Source organism: Lissotriton helveticus, chromosome 3_1, assembly GCF_964261635.1.
Source record: "Lissotriton helveticus chromosome 3_1, aLisHel1.1, whole genome shotgun sequence".
In the NCBI taxonomy this organism is placed as follows: domain Eukaryota; kingdom Metazoa; phylum Chordata; class Amphibia; order Caudata; family Salamandridae; genus Lissotriton; species Lissotriton helveticus.
In genome coordinates, this window is record NC_136061.1 from 121145676 (window position 1) to 121167707 (window position 22032).

The window sequence follows — 22032 nt, forward strand, 5'->3', positions numbered from 1 at the left end:
CACTGAAACAACCAAAGGTTACAGGGACATTATAGTTATGCTGACATTTCACTTGTACAAAACCAGAGAAATTCAGCAATTATAGTTTGTGAAGCATACTATAACTAGCGCCCCCACAATGCACTGCTTATGACCTCATATATTACATCCCTCATGACATGGTCAGTGACATCTCTGATGACATCATCCACAGAATCTCTGACTCAGCCACTTACAGTCACAATGTACAATGTCATGCAGTCTGGATGTAAACATTCACAATGCGACAACATACATGTGAACGCAATGTTAAACTGCATTTCCCCTTCACATTGCAGAGGGAACACCAACACCTTCTGCAGAGCAGGCCGAACCTCTCTTCTCTGATGACGAAGATGACCACCACACCTACAACCCCAATGCCATCCAACAGCTTGTGGACAGCCTCTGCACCCCACCTCCAGGTGCAGGGCAGCCCAGCTGCATCGATGGGACCCCACCCCCTACATAGACCACACAGAAGGCAGCACCCACCACCACGGCTGCCTCCCAGGACCCCACGAAGACCACATGGCCTTTCAACGCCGTGTGTTGGGGTGCCAGAAAAAGCTGGCTGAACAGGTGCGGGTGGGGTTCGACCGCAAGGCAGCCAAACTAGATGCCATACGTGGGTGTCTAACTCCCATCGGGGACCACTTACTGTCCCTATGGACACCCACAGTCCACTCCATGCCCTCCAACAAACCATGGCTGACATCGCTGAAGTCCTGACCCTGAGACAAGAACAACTGTTTAGTCGGAGTGGCTCCAGCGATGTCACCCGGGAGTTGGGACACATGCGAAGGTTAATGGAGACCAAGGAGCGGACCCAGGCAGAAAGAGCGAGTGGTAGCTGGGTTCCTCAATGACCTAAAGACCCTCCTCATGGCATTGCTACCACCAGCCCTGGCGCGGATGAATGCAGCTGCTACCACTAGATCCACATCTCCGCCCCCTGAAGTGTCAGTGCCACACAAAGCAGCAGACATTCCACCTCCGGCCCCTAAGGTATCACTGCCACAGAGTGCTGGAGACAGAGCACCACCAGCCACACATGAGGCACATGAAACAGCAGAGGACGAAGATGAGGAAGAATCTGACTTCCTGGTAAGAAGAAAACTGTAGCATTCATCTCCACCATATGGACGGTTTCTGCTTGGTTCTGCCCTCTGCATCATCACCTTCCACTGTCCCCCGATACACTCTGCAACACTCAGCTTGGACCTCGACATGGACTGCAATATTCAGATTGGTCACCAACGACACAGCATTCAGACTGCGGACTGAACTCTTACTCTTCCGAAGAACTTGTCATTCCCTAAATGACTCTGGCTGGTCCTCCACGGGCCGACAATGTAAAGTGGGGTTTGCATGGCCCTGTACTGCTCCAGCAATGAATCACTGACAGAATATCGAAGGTCACAAAAGCCACCTACAGAAATATTGCAGCAAGACTATTGAAATCAAGAATATGGACATCCTATTTATATTATGGTAAGTACAAAAATATCGAGAAAAAGAATATCGATGTCAAAAATATAGTTGTTAAAAATATCTTTTTTTAAAGTCAAAAAATTATGGAAAATAAAGTAAATAATATATATAATTAAAATAAACATATATATATTATTTAAAAATACATTTAACATATACATATAATATTATATATATATGTATATATATATATATATATATATATATATATATATATATATATATATATACTTATTAATATGTTTTAATAATTATGTTATTTAACTTATACTTTTTTTTAAAAAATCTTATAAATTATAAATACATCTATACACATAAAACAGTAATATGAATAAAAATAAATAAATATATGTATCAAAATATTTTTTTTTAAATATTTGTTATCTTTTTTAAATTAATTACTAATCTACGTTAGCTAAAATAATACAAAAAATATTAGATAGTGGAGGGAATAAAATTACTATTCCAACTCCAAACAGTGCAACAGTAGTGTAAATGTTGGATAGTGTAGGGGTTAAAATTACTATTCCCACTCTTGGGAGTGCAACAGTAGGGAAAGTGTTGGATAGTGTCGGGGTAAAAATGACTATTCCCACTCCAGTGAGTGCAACAGTAGGGTAAGACTTGGATAGCGTAGGGGTTAAAATTACTATTCCCACTCCAGTGAGTGCAACAGCAGGGAAAGTGGTGGATAGCGTAGGGGTAAAAATTACTATTCCAACTCCAGTGAGTGTAATAGTGTGGAAAATGTAGGATAGAGTATGGGTTAAATTAACATACTTATCAATGACATAATTTTTGTAAAATAAATTACATAATAATAATTAATTAACAAACATATTAATAATAAATACAAATCCAATTAAATTAATATTTACTTAAATAACATTAAATTACTTCCCACACTATTCCCCCGTTAACATACAACACGCTACACATAAAAAAACAATGAATTTAATTATTAATTAATCCATTAATACAAATTATTTGGCATTGAAAAATTCATTAACAATAAATTAATAATCAATAACAATAAATAAAACATATTAATTAATTAATTTAAATTAATTCATTACCCCCTATTTCCCTATAAACCCACAACCCACTACACATAAAAAAATTACATACTTAATTTAATTATCAATTAATGAAAATTAATTACCAATTAATAATTAATTAACAATAAATTAATCATCAATAACAATAAATAAAAACATATTAATTAAGTAATTATAATTAAATTACTTCCCACCCAATTCCCCTATAAACCCACAACCCGCTCTGATACTAAAACGCAAAATGCATTTTAAAATAATTACTAATTTCTAAACATTTAATACAGATATTTAAAAATAATGAAAATACATTAACAAAATGTTGAACATACACATAAAATACATACTAAATACATAACATGAAAAATAATGTTGATATTATTGACAACAATATTTTTGCTAACGATATTACTTACTTCAATATTAAAAATACCGATATTACTTCGCTTAAGGTCGATATTCTGGTCAATGATATTCTTGACTTCGATATTCTGTCCCTACGATATCAAAAACTCGATATTAAGGTAGGTCGATATTTAAAAATCGATATTTTGACTGTGCACCTCCAGTAACAACACTCCACGGAAGGTGCATTAAACATTCCTATTCAAACAGATGTTTCGTGTCTATGATCTTTCAAGTGTGGAAGTATGGCTGAATGTAGGGTTAGTGACTCCCCCTTACGTCGATGTTGCTCATGTTGTGGGACTTGGGTCACAGGGTGACACATTGCCGGTTGCGGTCCGGGTGGCGCCGGCACCACAACAGGGACACACGCATCAGTTACTTCCTTATCCAGTTCTGGAGTGAACCACGCCCAGAGCCCAGGTGTCATTGTTCACACCCTTACGCAGTACTGGCATACGCAAGGCCAGCCCCCTCCGCCTACGCTTAGAGGGGGGATGACAACGCTACATGGCCCAGGTCTTCTTTGTAGTGATCTGCTGATCACAGGTCAAGTTGTCAGCATGCCCCAGCCATTCCCTCACAGCCGGTATACAGCCACACCACCCCCATCCAGCAAATGTGTCACAGGACATGTGGCCCTGCCAATAAAAAGGCTCTGGCGCACGTGCTGAGTGTGTCCAAGTGCATATTATTTATGCATGAGAGCCTAGGGCCCTACCACAGCACATTCAACAGGGCCGGGGTTTACACAATGGCGTCCACACCACGATATCCAATAATAGAGGGTCCATGACTTGTGCGTCACAGACTCAGTGGCACCGGACACACTGAGACTGGCACAGGCACACCGCCATGGGACGGTGACTTTCGGTGCACTGAGGTAGGGGCACCTTAAGTGCTGAGCGGGTGTGCAGCCTACGATGATGCCCTGTCCTGGCGGTCCGGACCGTTCAAGATTTGTGTGCCCTGATAGTCCGCAGTGTAGGCCAGAGCCAGCGGGCAGCCGGGCCTCCCACAACGTGGTGTTGCCTCGCGGATCACAGAGTTAGTGGCACCTAATGGGCTGAGAGGGTGTGTAGTCTGCTGTGATGCCCTGTGCACTGATATGTTCTCGGCCATTGTGATATCAAGACCCAGAATCAAGTGTGTGACCTGGTGCCCCGCGGTGTGGGGCTGCATGATGTGGGGGCTGCCAAGGCGCGGGCCCCGGGCTTGGAGCTTGCACCGGCACAGGGTGGGCCCTCTTGGAGACATGCCGGTGGCGGAAGGTGAGCAGTAAGGCCTGGGTGCGCAGGAACGGGCAGTCACCGCTGAGCGGCAGGAGGGGCTTGTAATGTAAATTGTAATGTAAATTGATACTTGTATAGCGCACTACTCACCCGCAAGGGTCTCAAGGCGCTTGTACGAATACCGCTGTGGAACCCATCCTGGCTTTCCCTGTGAGGTGTCCACTCCTGGGCACCCCCAAGGTGGAGGCCAGGCATCCTTAGCGTTGTGGGGGCCGTTGTGGAGATTAAGCAAGCTATTGCCCAGAGTTGCAGAGTGGGACTCTATGATTGGAATAGGCACCGAGGCGAGAATTATCAGGTCCATGGAATTTTGAGCCCAAGACCCGCCGAGGCGGGGAATTGAACCCTGGTCCCAGGCTAGACCTCTGCATCAGGGTCTGCCGCTCTAACCATTGAGCCACACTTCTCCACGTGCAGCAGCCAGGGTGCGCAGGGGCGGGCAGTCACCGCTGGGCGGCGGGAAGGGCTGGGGTGCAGCAGCCTGGGTGCGCAGGGGCGGGCATGAGATGATGGTGTGTGCAATTGTATGTACTCTGCCATTCCTAAATCTGGGCTCTGTTTCAGATAAGGGACCTGGTGGACAGCAGTGTGTACCGGCAAGTGGTTGGAGACACACCGGTGACAGCAGGTGAGCTGTGAGGCCTGGGTTTTCAGTGTCGGCACTCTCTCTCCCTCTTCCTCTCTCTGTCTCTCTCTTTCTCTCTCACTCACTCTCCCTCTCTTTCTCTCTTGCGCTTTTTCTCTCTTTCTCTTTCTCTCCCTCTCTTTCCCTCTCTTTCTCTCCCTCTCTCTCTTTCTTTCGCTGTCTCTCTCTCTTTCTCTATCCCTCTTCCTCTCTCCTTCTTTCTCTCTCTTTCTCTCTCTCTGTCCTTGGATGAGCGCTGACACACCTTGTTATCTTGAATTTTGTCTTGCAGGCTGTGACTTACAGATTGTTTAGAGGTGACCCGCCATTGCTCTTCCAAATAGTTATTTTGATTTTAATTTGAATAAAATGTTTTGTTTGGTAATTCAAAGGTGACTGAGTGATTCTCCTACTTTCCGTCCTCACATGCATGTTGAGTGCTGTACTTGTGCGACATCAGGCTAATTGTTTTGTTCATGATAGCGTAATGTTGATGTCACGTATCTTTGTCAGGGGTGGGGATCCGGGGGGACTGCAGGCCTGGGGGTGGTGGGGTGGGTGTTGGGGCCTTCTTGGGCTGCACCCCCCTGCCCGCGTCCCACCATGCTAACCTGCACGGGCCGTGACTGCAACTGGGGGGTACTTTATCCCACATATACCACAGCCGTTGTGACCCAAGGTAGCAAACAACCCAAACAACCCAATAATTATCTACTAGCTCCATAAAGACTCATTATGTCTCTAATTTCTTGCACACCACTGGCCTTCTGAGAAGGTTGCATGGCTAGGTGGCCTCATGCTAACCTGCCCCATCCACTCAACAGGCAGCTGTTGACTACAGAATGCAAGTATGCTGCCTTGATCTGCCTGTTTTAGTACCCCCAAATTACAGCATGGTCTAAATCTTCTGAGTTATGTTTGCAGCAGTTTTTCTGAATGGCCCTGAGAATGTATTTGTTATGATTAAGCTTATTATTCCATATGGACACCCCAATAATTGCAGGTGTAGAAATGATCACTTTTAATAAAAGTCTTTTTATGTATTGATGCACGGACTCTCATAGCCGCTCAGCCCTCCACAGGGCTTGGTCGCCCCACTCACTGCTGCCGCTCCTGCCTGCCTTTGCCGCCTCCTGCCTGCAGATTCCTTCGCTCGCTGCCCGCTGCTCCTGGGAATTTCCCGCTGCTCCTGGGAATTTCCCGCTGCCCGCTGCTTCTTGGAATTTCCCGCCGCTGCCTCCCTGCGGCCCCGCCCCCCCTGTGATTCCATTCGCCGGCCCGCTCCCGCCACCCAGCTACTCCTCCCTCCTGGCTCCTTACTTAAGGGGACCGTAGGGGACCACAGAGTGTGACCGCTCAGCCCTCCACAGGGCTTGGTCGCCCCACTCACTGCTGCCGCTACTGCCTGCCTTTGCCGCCTCCTGCCTGCAGATTCCTTCGCTCGCTGCCCGCTGCTCCTGGGAATTTCCCGCTGCTCCTGGGAATTTCCCGCTGCCCGCTGCTTCTTGGAATTTCCCGCCGCTGCCTCCCTGCGGCCCCGCCCCCCTGTGATTCCATTCGCCGCCCCGCTCCCGCCACCCAGCTGCTCCTCCCTCCCGACTCCTTACTTATGACGCCCCCAGAGCGACCGCGCAGCGGACGCGCGCAGCGGGAGCGCCGATTGAGCGCCGAAGGTGCGCCAAAGGTAAGCCCGTCTGCGCCCGTCCGCACCTGGCCCGCGCCCAGCGCCAGGACCCCTGGCCCTCCCCGCCGAGGCAAGACGACCCGACTGACCTACGACGCCGCCACTCTCAACGCACTCAATGCCGGCCGGACCCACGCCTGCTGCCGAGCCACCCTGAGACGCACCCACAGACCCTTCACCTGCTGCACCTGCAAGTTCACCTGCCTACGAACCTGCCCCGCACCCGCCAAGACAAACACCAGCAGCAACCACCTCAAGTGCATCCTGATCAACACCTGCTCCGTCCACAGACACGCCGTGGAACTCTGGAACCTCCTCGACGCTACATCACCGGACGTCGCCTTCCTCACGGAAACCTGGATGAACGCCTCCTCTGCACCCGACATCGCCATCGCCATCCCGGACGGGTACAAGATCATCAGGAGGGACCGCATCAACCAGACCGGAGGTGGCATCGCCATCGTCCACAGGAACACCATCCGCATCACGACCGACGCCAACGACTCCTTCGCCGCAGCCGAACATCTCCACTTCCAGATTCACACCGACCTTAAGACGACCCTCAGAGGCACCCTCGTCTGCAGACCCCCGGGACCACTCGCACAATTCAGCGAAGACATCACAGACTTCATCAGCCCGCACGCCCTCCCCTCCACTGACTACATCCTCCTCGGGGACCTCAACTTCCACCTGGAGAACAACAAGGACCGCAACACCACCGCCCTACTGGAAAACCTCGCCAACCTCGGACTCAAGCAACTGGTCAACACCCCCACCCACTACGCCGGCTACACGCTTGATCCCGTCTTCTCTTCCAGCAAGTACATCACCTTCAGCCACGCCACCGGACTCCACTGGACCGACCACAGCTGCGTCCACTTCAGCTTCAAAAGATCCACGACCCACCACCACCCGCAACAGGTACCTCACAGGAATTGGAGCAAGATCACCGCAGACCAGCTCACCACCTCCCTTAGCCAGAGCCCACCTGCCAACACAACGGACCCCAACGAAGCAGCCCGCAACTTCACACAGTGGCTGACCTCGCGCCACTAAAGAACCCTCCCAGCAGACCCAGAAGCAAGAAGGCATCCTGGTTCACCGACGACCTCAAGGACTCCAAGAAGACCTGTCGCACCCTCGAGAAAGCCTGGCTCCTCGACCGGACCACCGACAACATGACCGCCCTCAAACACGCTACCCGCAAGCACCACCAGCTCATCCGCACCACCAAGAAGAAATCCCTGAAGGAACGACTGGACAACAATGCCCACGACAGCAAAGAGCTCTTCACTATCGTCAAGGAGTTCTCCAACCCCAGCACCGGCACCACCGACATCACTCCGTCACAAGACCTCTGCGACTCCCTCGCCTCGTTCTTCCACCGCAAGATCGCCGACATCCACAACAGCTTTGGCGCCCCACCCACGCACCCAACCGTCAAACCAACGCCCCCCACCGCCACCCTTCGCACCTGGACCACGGTGACCACCGAAGACACAGCCCGCACGATGAACACCATCCACTCCGGATCACCGACCGACCCCTGCCCACACCACGTCTTCAACAAGGCCGACTCCACCATCGCACCCCAACTCCGGAACATCATCAACGCCTCCTTCAACACCGCCACCTTCCCGGAGAGCTGGAAGCACGCTGAGATCAGCGCCCTCCTGAAGAAACCTACAGCGGACCACACCGATCTCAAAAACTTCCGCCCCATCTCGCTCCTCCCTTTTCCTGCTAAAGTCATCGAGAAGATCGTCAACAGACAGCTGACCGCCTTCCTCGAGATGAACGGATCCCTCGACCCCTCGCAGTCTGGCTTCAGAGCCAACCACAGCACCGAGACCGCCCTCATCGCAGCCACCGACGACATCCGGACCCTGCTCGACAAGGGGGAAACAGTGGCCCTCATCCTCCTGGACCTCTCCGCTGCGTTCGACACGGTCTGCCACCGCACCCTAGTCCAGCGCCTCAGCAACATCGGTATCCAAGAGAAGGCACTGGAGTGGATCATCTCGTTCCTCGCCGGAAGAACACAAAGAGTCCGCCTCCCCCCGTTTCTCTCCGAGGCCACCGAAGTCATCTGCGGCGTCCTGCAAGGATCTTCACTCAGCCCCACCCTCTTCAACATCTACATGAAACCTCTCGCAGCCATCGCACGCCAGCACAACCTCAACATCATCTCTTACGCCGACGACACCCAGCTGATCCTCTCCCTCACCAGAGACCCCGACGCCGCCAGAACCTGCCTACACGAAGTGATGAAAGACGTCGCTGAGTGGATGAAGGACAGCCGCCTGAAACTGAACTCGGACAAGACGGAAGTCCTCATCCTGGGATCTTCGCCCTCCGCCTGGGACGACTCCTGGTGGCCCCCAGCCCTGGGCACCGCACCCATGCCAACCGACCACGCACGCAACCTGGGCTTCATCCTGGACCCCTCCCTCTCGATGACCAGACAAGTCAACGCCGTCTCCTCATCGTGCTTCAACACCCTGCGTATGCTTCGCAAGATCTTTCGCTGGATCCCGACTGAGACCAGGAAGACTGTTACCCAGGCACTCATCACCAGCCGACTGGACTACGGAAATGCCCTCTACGCCGTAACCACAGCCAAGCTACAGAAAAGACTCCAGCGCATCCAGAACGCCTCCGCCCGACTCATCCTGGATGTCCCCCGACGCAGCCACATCTCCAGCCACCTGAGGAACCTGCACTGGCTCCCCGTCGACAAGAGGATCAAGTTCCGGCTCCTCACCCACGCACACAAGTCTCTCCACGACCTGGGCCCCAAGTACCTCAACGACCGCCTGACCTTCTACACGCCCACCCGCCACCTACGGTCCACCAGCCTCGCCCTCGCAGCCGTACCACGCATCCGAAGAGCCACCGCTGGAGGAAGATCCTTCTCTTACCTGGCTGCCAAAACTTGGAACTCCCTCCCCATCCACCTTCGGCTGACCCAGGACCATCTCGCCTTCAAGAAACAACTCAAGACCTGGCTGTTCGAGCAGTAGCATACCCCTCCCCCCAAGCGCCTTGAGACCCTCCCGGGTGAGTAGTGCGCTATACAAATGGCATGATTGATTGATTGATTGATAGCCATGCCAGACCCTAGGCTTTCGTCACCCCATGAATTTGCTGGCATGCCTACCTCAATTTACAACTCTGCCTTAGTACAAGGGCTTGTTGGTCACTTGATAAAAGGATTTGTATAAGGTGAGAACTCAAAACATGGAGCTCTGCGAAATGCATCATTTGACATGTGTACTATTACGACTTCTCATAAAAGAGAAAAAAATAACAATATGTGCAGAGAAAAACACATTTAAAATAAGTTATACCAGGAAACAGACTTCATGACATTGGAGGCAACCATTGCCTTGTTGATTTTCAATTATTGGTCTACCTCAGAAAAGTAGGCACCTTGCAAAATATGTGCTTTAAATTGAATAACTCACTGGTAGGCACGTGTCAAAGTCAATTCATTCTTTGGTACTGAAATGATGCCACAGGTAATGTGAGAGGTGACCAGGGAGCAGCAGTAAGGCTTACAGAAAGTCTGACTTTATGAGCCAAGATTCCTCTCCCACTCTCCCCACAAGCAAGACTGCTTGGGGAAAATAACTTCACCTTGTGAAGCGGTAAATTACTCTGACTTTGCCTCACTTAAGGTTCTGCAATAACTGGGCTTCCTTGGGTCTGTGTGGGGAATGCCTTACCCGGAAATGACCCTCATTGTTAGGATGCACCACAGGAAACGGGTAACTGACCGGTGCAACCTGCAATTTATCCAGGCTCGTTGCTTAGGTACAGGTGAGTAGTTGTCTTCTGCGCAGGGTCGTATTGTAGGTAGGCAAACTTTCGTCGTTTGCGTCGGGCGCACTTTTAAAATGGTGCACCCGGCGCAAACAATGAAAATGCGCACTGTTACCATGAATGTGCAGCCCCCGGGGCAGCTGCAAACATGCAGTGCCCTGGGGGCAGCGCATTCACATGCAATACGGAGGAGCTGCTTTAAGGCCGCTCCGTGTTTCATATTGCAGGCAGCAACCCATCTGTACTTTCAAAGTGGATTAGAGATCCCCATGCAGGAGGTTACAGTCAGTGACTGTACCCGCCTACAAGGGGATGTATGGGGGGTCCATAGGACCCCATTTACCCCCTCCAGAGGGCTGCTCTCAGGAATCGCACTGACTGTGCCACAACTTTTAAATGGCACAGTCAGTGCGCCTTCTGAGGGCTGCTTTGCCTCTGCGCCCGCATGGGTAATACAGTGCAGGCGCAGAGGCAAATGCATTCTCTCATTTGCATGGGGCATGCCCCTATGCAAATTCGGAAATGCCCCCTTGAAGATAGCACTGGAAATGTATGTGCACCAGCGCTATCGGTACACAGGGGGCCACAAAAGTGTCGGCAGCCCCTTCTATAATACCAAAGTGCCCTGGGGGTGTGCAAATATGGCACAAATGCCAGTTGCGTTCCCCGGGGCATTTATGTACTACGGCCCAGGATTGGCAGGGTCAGGATTGGATTCCTTCATCATGCCTGGCTATGCTGCTATACAAGGCTCTAGATCACCACTCTGCTCCGCTCATGTCATAGTGATCCTCTACCTTGAGTTCAATTTATGGTTTCTTGTAACTCTCCTGAAGCGGTTCCTGGACTCACCATTTACCTCACAGTTGCTGTTGCTCCAAAATAGCCAGCACACCCTCTCCTTTGCATGTCCTTTGCATCCTATACCTCCACCATGCATGCAATTATGTTCTAACTTTAAACACTTGCTGGTGGGGCTTGGAATTTGCGTCTAGCCGCAGGTCCACGGTAATCTCCCCCACATTCAACATGGCTCTTTTGTCTCATTTTGTCTGCGTTTCTCATCTTTATGGCAGCTCATTTTCAACCTATACCTTCCGTGTTGCATCTGAATGTTCACTTGCAATGCAAACGGGCCCTCCAGAACACAGTGCACTTCTTCCGAATGAGTAGCGATGCCAGTTTCGCTTAGGCATAGTTACGCTGTTGTTCTCTTTATCCATTAGAAACCTCTTTTTGTGATGTTTGCACTATGCCCTCCTCTCCAAGTGCAATTAAAACACAGCAAGATGTTTCAGGGCAGCTACTTTTCCTCTTGGTCCAGTCAAAACATGTTCTCCAGGTTGTTTTTTGCACTCACTCTGGCTGCATGATCACAGCAGTTGCTACTTCCTCTTTTGATAGCATCTACAAGAGCAGCAACCTCCTCTGTGCAGTGAGGTAGCAAACCATGGGGCATATCAGCAAGGACCTGTGCTAATTATCGCAAATCGCGCATAGCGCGATTTGCATTATCACCGCCTATCGCTGGAGTACATCGCCGTTTCAGCTGTGTATTAACAACGCTTCGTACAGTGGCGATGTAAATTCCGGCATCAGCGCAGGAAAAGCTATGATAATGGCAGTGCACTACGGTAATCCTAGCTGATAGGGGAGTGTGGATTTAACATGTCAATCCACCTCCCATTGTTAGCATAGCTCAGTCAGGTCTGGAGCAGGTGTTAATTTCTGAGCGATACAAAAGGGGATGATGGACGGAGCGTTTGAGCAAATCAAAAACTCACCCCCAGTCAACTGATCTGGGTTTAATCCATCACCATTCTTTAGCTCACCCAGCCACCCCAGTTCAGACATGGCCATATGCAAATCAGTCTGATCCTGTGCCTCATGGGAACAGTCCAGCCCAAAATGCCAAGCCATGTCTTCCCTGGACCGGAAACAAGCATCCTGGGACCGGTTTCGGATTCATAATCCTCATCAGCCAGGCTATCTTGAATCCAGTGGCCAAGTGAGCAAGGGACTCACGTCTGAGCATACCCTGCCACACTTAGGGCGAACAAAGCGATACAAAAGGGGATGTTGGACGAAGCGTTTGAGCAAATCAAACACTCACCCCCAGTCAACTGATCTGGGTTTAATCCATCACCATTCTTTAGCTCACCCAGCCACCCCAGTTCAGACATGGCCATATGCAAATCAGTCCCAGGATGCTTGTTTCCGGTCCATGGAAGATATGGCTTGGCAGTTCGGGCTGGACTGTTCCCATGAGGCACAGAGTCAGACTGATTTGCATATGGCCATGTCTGAACCGAGGTGGCTGAGTGAGCTAAAGAATGGTGATGAATTAAACCCAGATCAGTTGACTGGGGGTGAGTGTTTGATTTGCTCAAACGCTGCGTCCATCATCCCCTTTTGTATCGCTTTGTTCGCCCTAAGTGTGGCAGGGTATGCTCAGACGTGAGTCGCTTGCTCACTTGGCCACTGGATTCAAGATAGATTGGCTGATGAGGATTATGAATCCGAAACCGGTCCCAGGATGCTTGTTTCCGGTCCAGGGAAGACATGGCTTGGCAGTTCGGTCTGGACTGTTCCCATGAGGCACAGGGTCAGACTGATTTGCATATGGCCATGTCTGAACTGGGGTGGCTGAGTGAGCAAAAGAATGGTGATGGATTAAACCCAGATCAGTTGACTGGCGGTGATTGATTGATTTGCTCAAACGCTCCGTTCATCATCCCCTTTTGTATCGCTTTGTTCGCCCTAAGTGTGGCACGGTATGCTCAGACGTGAGTCCCTTGCTCACTTGGCCACTGGATTCAAGATTGCCTGGCTGATGAGGATTATGAATCCGAAACCGGTCCCCGGATGCTTGTTTCCGGTCCAGGGAAGACATGGCTTGGCAGTTCGGGCTGAACTGTTCCCATAAGGCACAGGGTCAGACTGATTTGCATATGGCCATGTCTGAACTGGGGTGGCTGAGTGAGCTAAAGAATGGTGATGGATTAAACCCAGATCAGTTGACTGGGGGTGAGTGTTTGATTTGCTCAAACGCTCCGTCCATCATCCCCTTTTGTATCGCGGTGTTAATTTCTGGCCATAATCGCGGGCAGCGCAGCTTTTGTTGTCACTTGACCCGCGTTGTTAATAGGGCGATGTTGTGGTGGCGAGGGATTTCATTCAGGATTAGGTGAGGTACGCCCACTTTGCATGTCATTAGTGATGATTATCGCTGACATGCAAAGCGGGAAGGACACAGGCGCTATTGCCAGTAAACTGTCGTTAACTGCTGTTAGCGACAGCTTGTTAATTGGGTGATAATAATATCTCCGCTTTAGCGGCAGAAAGTGCAGCTAAAGCGGCGTAAATGCCCTTGCTAATATGCTCCCATGTGTCTAAGGTAGAGTTTGCTACTACAGGACATTTCGTTTTACATCTCCCCTGGTCCTAATGCCCAATGCCAAGGCTTCACCTCACCTTTTGTGTAACCCAATTGAGGAGGTTGATGCTGCTGATTCCCTGGCAGCCAGAAGTGAAGAAACGACTAAGGTGGCCTCTTACAGGGCCAGTGCGGCAGCCATGCGAGTGAGAGCATGAGTCCCACCAGGACAAACCTCTTACAGGACCAATAGAGGGGAAGGGAAACCCAGCTACCTCATTGGTTGGGCCCCCTCACTCTGCATACCATGGCATGAACCATACACAAATCCAGCAATGTTGCAGTGCCAGGCCTGCACGAATGGATGACAGACTGCACACAATGTCACACCGACATGTGGATCTTTGTGGCATAGATCAAGTGCTCAACAGTGAAGATCTGGGCAATTGTAACCTTTGCACTAGAAGGTAACTCTTGACTGCATGCTGATGACCCTGTAATACAACAATCAGCAAAGAGATAGAACTAATTTCTGAATTAATCTCAGCACCTGCTGATCAGTCTGGCCATATTCCAGTCCATTGTGTTTTTTGCCCACTAGGTTATTCTAGACAGTGACCGAACATATGCAAATCAGGTTATGTCCTGCTCTAGTAGGAATGGAGCAACCCGAGCTGCCAAACTGGTTTTGGCTTCGTTGGGCCTCATGAGTGAGGTGCAGCTGAGAGTTTTGCACTATGCACATCAAATAATTCTTGAAACAATCTCTCTGACTCGAGTGATTCCACCCAACGCTTTATAGGTCACAGTCTACCAGACAGGGCAGCTGTCTGGCTATGCTCAAGACATCTTGCAGAGATTCAGAAAGTTGATCTGGGAATGCATTCCTCCAGTTGCTTACCATTGGATTTGTGATTTGTACCTCACGTGTTCTTGCTTTCCATTTGCTGGTTTTATTTGCTTTAGTCTGTCCAGGCCCCTGCCGATGCAAAAGCCATGTTTACTGTATTTTTCCACGCGCTCATTTTCTGTAATAGACAGGCCTTTAAATCTTTTTAAATCTTTTTTTTAATTTATTAAATCTTTTTATTAACATTTGCTCAGTACTTCTGGCATTTACACAGATATTGCAACAAATTGGAACACTCATTTCTTGTACGATAAACTTCTTAGTCAGTAAGGTGCATATTATCAAGGGGGTTTATCTCCGCCTTTTTGGCTTTAAAAGCCAAGAAAGCGGAGATAAAATGATCTCCCTATTACCTAGCTGTCGCTAACACCAGTTGGCGACAGCTAGTAGGAGATAGCGAACATCTTGGGCCCTACTTTGCATGTCAGTGATATTTATCACTAATGATATGCAAAGTGGGTGTGCCAAGATGTTAGCGACTGGAAACAGTCGCTAACATCGCTATCTCCTATTACCAACTTTTGGAGATATTCGCGCTAAGCGCGAATATCTCCAAAAGCTAACACCTGCCCTGAGCAGTTCTTAGCCATGTTATCCAATGGGAGGTGGATAACATGGCTAAGAGCATTAGCTCGGTAATGCATGAATATCGCTGACTTTTCAGCGATATTCATGCATTGCGGGCGTTTTTTATCGCATTTGCGATAAACCTTGGTAATACCAAGGTTTATCTGCGATAAAAATCGCCGCAGCTTAGCGGTAAAATTTTATCTCTAACCAAGCAATAGCGATAATTATCGCTATTGCTTGGTAATATGCCCCTAAGTCTTTTCCCCGCCTTATCGTGGCCTAATATTGGTGCGGCTTTTGGAAGTAGAGGGCTCCCCTTTATATATATATTCTGATCACACTTTGTACTTTCATCATCTGTTCCAAACTCTTTTTTAATATCCCCCATCTACAATCTATCGCCCCCAAATGATGTCCCATTTTCATGGGCAACCTCTGGCTTTATATGTTACTTTCTCCGCTCCTGAGCATTGATCCAAGTCCTCCTCCCATTCCCCTAAATCTGGTGTTCGATTTGCCCCCCACTTTCTGGCTATATTTCTTTTTGCAACAATTGCCGCTATTTTAAGCCATATTAGTGTGTATTTCGGCCATTTTGTTTCACCTGTCACACACAGCAGTAGCCATCTTGGTTCCAATAGAATCTCTAAGTTGGTGACATCAAACATGATTCATGTTACTTCCTTCCAGTAAATATGGAGGATGTACCTACACTCCCAAATTATATGAAAAAAAGAGCCAATCTCGCCACATCCTCTCACACAGTACTTAGATGTGCCATGGCCCAGTCGGTGTAATACTGTTCTGAAAGCATACGACCTGTGAAAGATGCGCCGTTGGATGAGACGGAATGGGGGCCCTTATCGCTACCTCCAGAGGACTCTGCACTGCCTCCTCCCAAATTTCGTCCTTTAGGATTTCAGGTTCCATTTCCCATGCTCCCCTCAGGGAGTCTATCGGGTTAGGTGAGTCAGGGCCGGCTTTAGGCATGTGCAAACTGTGCACCTGCACAGGGCCACCAAACCCCAGGGGCCACCACGCCAATATATATCCATGAAATATTAATCCTCTGAGGATGGATACATATTTGCGTGGTAGCCCCTGACAGGGATTTGGCGGCCTCTGGCTCTGTTCCACTTCTAAACATCCTGACCCCCTTCCCTCTTTACTGGCCTGCGCGCTCCGCTCCGCCCGGACTCCCCTTTCCGGGCCCCCTACCTACGCTCCCTGCCCAGGGCCTCCATGAGCCTAGAGCCGCCCTGGGAGAGTTGTACAGGATTTTCTTATATGTTAAAGAGGTTGCCTTGGTCATCATGGGTCGATTAACAATCTGTCCTCTGGTGGCAAATATTCTGTCAGGGTTTCCCCTTCACTAATATGTTGGCGTAGGGCATGTCCCAATTGTAGGCTTCTGTATCTTTCTGAGACTACCAGCTCATAGTCATTTTGTAGAGTTTCAAACGTCCGCTGTGCATGTCCCCTCCAAATATCACCTGGCCTTTCAATTCCCAACAATTTCCATTTTTCCAAGTCCCCCACCTCTTGTAACAGGTCGCTGTCCTATAAAGGAGTCCTCCCCGTCAACTTCCTTTCCCATTCTAGGTGTTTGGAAGTTTCACTCCAAGCACGCAATATTGTCTGTGTGTGTGGTGGGAGCTGTCTTTCCTAACCTTTGCAGTAGAGTGCTGCTGAATAGCCCCTTTCTCCCATAGCCGAGTGGTCTTCTCGAAAGGCCGGGTCATTTCGATCCGTGAATGCCCAATCGTTCACTACTGTCAATTGTGAGGCTCAGTAATATTTTCTGATGTTTGGAACTGCGAGCCCGCCCACGTATATTCCTCTTTGCAGCTTACAAAGTGCTATTCTTGGGTAGCCTCCATCCAATAAAAGATTACTCAGCTGGCTATCTATACCCTGGAACACTGTCTTTGGTATTTTGTATGGGGTATTTTGTCCAATATAGAGTATTCTGGGTAGTGACATCATTTTAAAGATCACTGCCCTGCCCATCATTGATATCGGTAATTTCCTCCAACATTCCACATCACTCTTTAATCGCTGTATCTGAGGGTATAAGATTCCCTCCAGGAAGTCTTCCTCTTTCACGGAAATTCGTCTCCCTAGGTATGTAAAAGTATGTTTGACAGGTAATAGCAACGTCTCAGTCAGTCTATGAGGGATGGTACCCTTGAAGGGAAAGATCAGGGACTTATTCAAGTTGATTGTATACCCAGAGTAGCTGCCAAACCGCTGGAACATGTGAAGCATACTGTGCACTGACCTATATGGGTTAGTCAGATACAGGAGCACATCATCCGCTTTTAGGGATATTCTGTCCTCCCAGTCACCTCCTCCCTTTATGCCTTATAGGATTGGATCTTTACGCACCCATGCTGCCACTCTATTGCCATTGTAAATATCAGTGGAGAGAGCGAACAGTCTTGACTTGTACCCTTACTGAGTGAGAAGGAGCAGGAGATTACTCCATTAACCCTTAACCTGGCCTGATCCTGATATAGAAGCTTTACACACTGGGAGAACTTCGGTCCGTAGCCCGGTCTATACAACGTTGCAAACATATATCGCCACTCAATACTTTTGAATGCTATTGGCGCGTCGAGGGGAAGGGGCACTGCATCCTCAATGTATTCCGCTTTGGTCCAGTGTTTCACCCCATATAATCTCCTTAGGTTGAATCTCGTGCTTCTATGTGACATTAACCCTGATTGGTCCGGATGGACCAACACAGAAATGACTGTTTGTAGGTTGGTCGCCAGTGCCCTAGCAAGCACTTTTGCCTCAGTATTTAATAGCGATATTGGTCTGTAGGACCCGCAATCCATAGGAGGTTTACCTTGCTTAGGTATCACTACTATCATGGAGGTTCGCACATCCAATGGCAATTCCCCTCTTTCCTTAGATTCCTGGTACACATTTTAACAGATGTGGTGCAATTCTACTCGCTACACTCTTGTGCAGTTCTACTGGCAGTCCATTGGGAACTGCTGCCTTCCCTGATTGTAGAATGGTGAGATCATTTGTTATTTCTTCTACCGTAAAGTCTTGCTATAGCATGTCTCTATCTTCTTCGGGTAGTGATGGGAGGTGATTTCTCTCAGTAGTTCTGCACAGTCTACTGCCATGCGCTCAGAGGAGGGAGTATAGAGTGTTTCATAGTATTGTGCGAATACCTTAGCTATGTCCTCACCTGTACTATGAGCTTCTCCCCCCAAAGTATGTATTTCCAGGACCCAGTCTCTCTCCCTGTCTCTTTTTTCTAGCCAGCGATCATTTTATTGCTTTATCGCCAATATCATATAGTTTCCTATGGGTTGCTAGTGCTTGTGCTCTTATCTTTTGCTCACTCAAGTTTCTAAATTCCTGCAGTTTGAGTCGAAGCCTATGCTTTACAATATTATCCGAGTCCCTCCCCTCCCAAGTCGCCTTTTCCGGTTGACTTATCTCTCTTTCGAGCTCTTCGAACTCTTTACTTTGTTCTGTCTTTTAGATGCCCACTTGTGCCTGGACGTATCTCCTAATCACTGTTTTATACGCCTCCCAGAGGGTTGCGGCCACGTCTTCTGACTCCTTGTTCTCTTGAAAATATTGTGTTGTGTGTGCTAGTATTTTTTACACAAATTGTTTGTTTTTAAAGTGCCATGGCTTCAGTCTAGGGGGCAGAACACTCCCGCTCACTGGTCCCTGCAACCGTACCACTGGGGAATGGATACCACTTGCCTTGTGGGATGTTCCCCTAAAGTGACCCACATGCTGACCCCTTGTTCTTTTGAAAATATTGTTTTGTGCGTGCTTGTATTTTTTACACAAATTGTTTGTTTTTGAAGTGCCATGGATTCAGTCTAGGGGGCAGAACACTCCTTCTCACTGGTCCCTGCAACTGTACCACTGGGGAATGGATACCACTTGCCTTGTGGGATGTTCCCCTAAATTGATCCACATGCATCTTAAGTGTGAACAGGTAGTCTAACTGGGAATGGCTGTTATGCACGGCTGAAGTGTACTTATATTGTGGACATGCAGGATTATGTTTCCTCCACAGGTCAATCATCCCCATTGCTGCTATAAAACCCTCCAAGGGCTCCCTACCTCCTGTCCCTACTGTTCCTTATAATCTGTCTATCTGCGGGTCCATGACTGAGTTCATATGCCCTCTCAGAATAAGTGTGCCCAAGGGCATTTCAAGCAGTATATCTCCTAGTGCTGGGAGGGTATCCGTATGTAATTTTGGGGGCACATGGACGGAGCATAGATTTATTATTTTACCCTCCCAAGGGCCAGTCAGTGCTACGTACCTGCCCATGCTGGCAACCCAACACCTGCCTTGAATAAATGGGACTAATGTCTTGACTAGTATTCCCGCTCCTCGAGAACCTGCTGTATACCCTGCATGTGCTTGAAGTTTGTATCCCCATAGATCAAGAGCTTTATAGTGGTTACCCCTCAAATGCATCTCCTGAAGCAGTACTATGTCCGGGGTGTGTCGTCTTAGGTATTGTAGTACCAGCGCACATTTTATTTTACTACCCAGTCCATTGACATTTCATGTCAAAATTTCAGTGTCATAGTGAGGTAAGTTTCTTGATGTTATGTTTCGGATCATTACTTTCATGTGTTCTGTAGGCCCCAGTGACTATTAAGCAGTAATTATGTGTGCTAATTAGTGTGGACCGTTCAGCATCCTGACGGTTTGTGTCATTGTAACTCTGTGTAGGTCTATGTTGATAGTGTCTGAGCGTGTAGAAAAGGACAACAATATAAACTCCCCCAACATGGCTAATTACTTTCACCAGACTATAAACCCCCACCCTGCTACCCTGCTTGACAGGTCTAGAACCACCCGCCACCCCAACTTGCAGACATTGTCATCCCATATAAAACTGTATTGTGCTGGGGTGAGCTAGAGCCTCCTGCTACAATATTACAGCCTGCTCTTTCTTACTCGTCTACATAGCTCCCTTACACAGGGTTCATGTTTCTTAGCTTTTCTATCCCCCCGCCCTGGATCCTCTCCCAATCCCCCCTAAACCATCCCACCAGTTTCACAGAAGCAAAGTTAACACATCCAGTCTGTCCATACCTGAGTCCAGTTCAATCTCCATGCTGGAGTGTCCTCATTTCCATCCCGGTGTCTCCAATTCAATTCTTTCTGTTCTGTCACACCCCCCCGCAGCCGAGGGGTTTTCTCTGTTCTTTAGCCTTGGGAGACTTCTGCTTCACTACTCGCCACCCCTCCAACCATTTCCAGGCCTCTTGTGGTGTGGGAAAAAGCCAGGATTTTCCTTCTGCCATTTTTTCCAGATGGCTAAAGCATCATGTATTTAATGTCCTTGTTCCGTAGTTCTCGCTTTAATGCTTCAAAGGTACAATACAACTTTTGTACCTGTAGAGTGAAATCAGGGAAGAAGTGTATCATTCCATTTTCATGCAGGAGGTCTTCATGGACCCGTGTTTCTTGTAGGATCGTATCTCTGTCTCTATAGTTAAGGATCCTTGCAATTATCATTCGAGGCGGTACTCCCAGTCTCATTTTTGTTATTGGGGCTCTATGCGCATGTTCGATGTTGAAATAGCTTGATAAACGTCTAGGGCGTAGGTGATTTACAATGAGATACTTCAAAAATAGGTCCTCACTCGAGCCCTCCATTCCCTCCGGAATGCCTGCCACCCTAATGTTGTTGCGTCTTGCCTGCCACTCCTGGTCTTCGAGCTTTGCTGTCATAGTGCCTTGTTAGTGCATGAGGTGTTGAATGTGGTCCTCCAATTTCTGTGTAGTGGTTTGCAGCTGTGCTATGTTTCCCTCGGCAGTTGTTACTTTTTTGGTTACTTTACGAAAATCTGGCCCCAGTACATTAACTTTGACAGTAACTGTGTCAATCTTTGGTTCAATAGTGCCTTTGAGATCTGCTATGGCCGCCATGATAGCCGTCAGCGAGGGTTCCGCTGCCTCCATTTCCTCCATCAGTGCTCGCAGAGCCACAGCAGGGGGCTTTGTGACTACGTAGTTTTCCATCCTATTACTTTGTATGGTGGATAGGGCCTTTGGTTTCACTATTTCTTGTAGTTGCGGAATCTCTGAGGTACTCTGCTTGTTTGTGTGGTCCCTTCACCCCTTTATGTTTGTCTTGCGATTTAGGGAGTTTCTCGATCTGGGCTTCTTCCCAAGACTCCAGGCCCCTCTCCGCCTGACCAGTTACCCTTGGTTCTTTACCCCTTCTCCCGGTCACCTCTGTAATTCCTTCAGGCAGACCTGTGGTTGGGAGCAGGCAATGGCCTCTCCAATACTCCGTGCTTGGGTGTCTATCCCTGTTTGGATGGTTGTCCCCCTAGCCAGGGCCCTCGCCCGGTATTTCTCCGGTTTCAGCTTGCACTGCATCTGGTTATACTATAGTTGGCCTGGTCTGGGCCTGCCTGGCTTCACAATCTGCAGGGTGGGCTGTAAATGCAATACCACATTTCTCCCTCCACCATATCCCCTTGGACTCTGCTGAGTACCTGTATTGTCACTAGATTCGTTGTTTTGCCATTGAAAGGCCGATCATGCTCTGGCTTTCCCCCGATCCACAACTTGATACCGGCTGTCACTAAACTCTGCCGCGCGCCACCACAGGGCTCCGTGCTGCTGCATCTGCTCTTTCTCCTCCTCAAGGTGACGTCGCTGCCTCAAACAGGGCCGGCAGTTCCACTGGCCTCCATGGGTCCGATGATGTTCTCTTCCCCAGAGCCCTTTATCTTCAAATCACTCCCGGCAGCCACTCGC